At 40.2% G+C, this 2,861-nt stretch overlaps 1 long non-coding RNA gene across 1 annotated transcript; it reads left to right on the top strand.

The window, feature by feature from the left end:
* The first annotated feature begins 541 nt into the window (after positions 1-541).
* LOC111260597 (uncharacterized) lies at positions 542-2,861 on the top strand. Its single transcript, XR_002680432.2, has 3 exons — positions 542-689; positions 1,126-1,191; positions 2,017-2,861. It is a non-coding gene; the product is annotated as an uncharacterized LOC111260597 (long non-coding RNA).

Genomic DNA, 2,861 nt, shown 5'->3' with positions numbered 1-2,861 from the left:
CCAGTGATCAATGTCGTATCCGCAACAGCTTTTCAATAGATTCTGGGGTAAGTGGATGCGCAAGATGTATGCGGGCATGGTAAACACATGGACGCACGTGACGTTTATGAATTTTCATGAAGAACTACCGCTTTATCGAGGATGTCGGCATTTATTTATTTTTCTTAGCGATAATGACAATTTGGCGGACGTCAAGCTCTTACAACTAGGCTGCTTATCTAATTATACATTTGTGTAAATGCAGTAAGCCCTCTGTAAATATTTATAGTCTGTAGTCGCGAACAACACGCCCTTACTGCAGGAAAAAGGGAAGATTAACGTGCTGGTAATTTTGCTAAGGCCATTCGAAAAATTCTACTATATATCTTTTAGGCGAATGTTGCTGATACCAAACTGCTTTCTATGCATCACTATATGCACAGCAAAACGATATACAAATAAATTGATAATAATTAGATTTAAAATGTACCCCGAAAATTTTCTTCACACAGTTTATACAATTATAAATATGGCGCGTATAATTTTAGAAGTCTTCGTATGCTTTGTTTCTATGGTTGTATCTAATCAAAAACGAATATTTCAACCGAATCTTCTTGCATCCGCCAGAAGTGCCGTTTAGCGACGGTCAAGGGTGCTCAATATGGTGACGATTCGTCACGATTACAGCTTCGACTCAGAATTGCCGACCGGTAAGAAGCTCCTTTAAAAAATACTCCTTTTTTAATCCACAAATTACATTTTGGCAACGAGCATATGTCAGGTGAAATTCGCTCCATCGTTCTGCGTAGAAGAAATAAATCTTGGTTGATGGCAGGCCACGAGTCTCAGAAAAAATGCAAAAAAAGTTAAAAGGTGCAAAAGGCCAATTTGCCATTGATATTCTTTTCTCTAAAACAGCCGTTAAATGCCATATTAAAAATAGCTTTTTAAGCCATTTTTACGAATATACTCTCTCAAATCGGCTTACTAGGATTAATTCATTTTCGAAGAAATATTAACCTTGGTCGTTGGTCTATATAATCCCGCAGAACAGGATTATATGGTCCAGACATGGGTCTATATTATTATTTCATGCTAAGAATTGTCAGTAAAATTAATTGATTGATTGGTGAATTTGCTTTCTAGAACGGGCTGTGACTATGGCTAGGAGAGACGTTTCAAGAGACGACTAGAAGAACCATTTACTCTCAAGTAAGGTTCGCCGAAAATTTGACTTTGTCTAGCGTAGGTCCACATGCAGGTCCCTTGCGAAGTATGAAGCTAAGCCTGAATCGCTCAGGTATTGGCATACAAAGCTGCAATTTATTCGAAAAGTGAAGAGGCATTGTTGCGAACTTCACATCAACATCAAAGCCTGTGTGGCTATTGTGATCTTGCATAATTTTAGTATAGATAACTGTGCTTGCTTAATTCTAACTCATGATCGTGTTGGTTGTCATGTGTTGACAGTCTCGTTCCTTAGAACGATACGCTATGCCAACAGCGTCGTCTGATTTTTTCTAACCACATGTGACGCGCTATTGACGACAACGACATGTGGTACAATGGGTACGAAAGTATGATGCTGTAATTTAACTTGACACATATATGCATTCGAACTAAGTTAAGCTGTAGTCTGAGGCCACTTATATCTTGCAGCTTCTTGGTAAAATTAGCATAGACAATATCGGGTCTCGAATAACTTGAAATGTCGTGATCTATATAACCTCAACTTCACTCTGTCCCGTATTGTCCTCAGAACGATGATGTAAATATGACTCGATATAAAAACTTTTATAAAACGTAACTTGCTCTGAATTTGCTATTGAAGAGGTGCTTTTTGGGATAGGGAAAATGACAGACGAGCTGGCTATCTCGCTGCTCTATTGTCAAATAAAGGTTCAGTCAAATTGGAAAAAAAATTCGTTGTGTGAACATATATATACATATATATATATATATATATATATATATATTATATATATATGTCTGTTCCCTTGTAGGCTGTCACAAATCACAAAACACGGTTCTTTGCAGCCTATGGCACTACCGAGCTTTCTCCCATATCATCTCTTCGCTGTGACGATACGTTTCTCACCTTAGATTCATTGGAGTTTGGGAGACAGACGGAGTAACAGATGGACAGAACAGACGAACGGACACGTCGGAGATTGGGTGTATCCGAGGGATTTCCTTTCTCAAGCTCGCAAATGTTATGGTATTCTGTGCATGTTTATGGGAGTGTATATTCAATCGTATATCTTTGTACGGACACCATCGTTTCTACATAGCGTTACGGCCACCGGCGTACTGCTATATTGTAAATTTGTTCAATGTATTGTCACATATTCTTATGCTGGGTCGCGTCGGACTCTCTGGCACGTTATCGTATCGCATGACGCTTCTTGACGATGATGATGCCTCCCCGTTGGGATGCGCGGAACGTGCTGCAGACGCGGAAGCCACCGATCCTACCAGTACAGGAGCCTACAGTCGGCATCCGGCAGAGACGCCCAGCGGCGACGCTATTGTGTCGTAAGTCAGTAGTTGATTCGGCTACTTGACGGTAACGTCGCGCCATTGATTGAAGCCGTCTCTCTGCCTAACTGCCACAGCCATTTCTTTGCAACGCTACCGGCTGCCGCGGGGATATGAGTACTATGACGTACATACACAGTGAAAAGGAGTTCCTCGGATCGAACGCAATTGGCAGACTAACATGCACCGTGTTACATACAATGAAGCTGGCATAACTAATTAAAAAACGTTTTTTGACTTGTTTTTTCGTAGCGAAAAGAAAGTTTTTTCTCCCTTTTTTTGGTGCTCCTGACGAGAGTTAATGGATGCAGTGTATTGAAGGGAATATTAATATCTAAATAAAA

This window comes from Varroa jacobsoni, unplaced genomic scaffold, assembly GCF_002532875.2.
Source record: "Varroa jacobsoni isolate VJ856 unplaced genomic scaffold, vjacob_1.0 scaffold_457, whole genome shotgun sequence".
Classification (NCBI taxonomy): Eukaryota; Metazoa; Arthropoda; class Arachnida; order Mesostigmata; family Varroidae; genus Varroa; species Varroa jacobsoni.
Note: the sequence above shows the minus strand (reverse complement) of the source record. Positions and strands in the feature narration are given on the sequence as shown.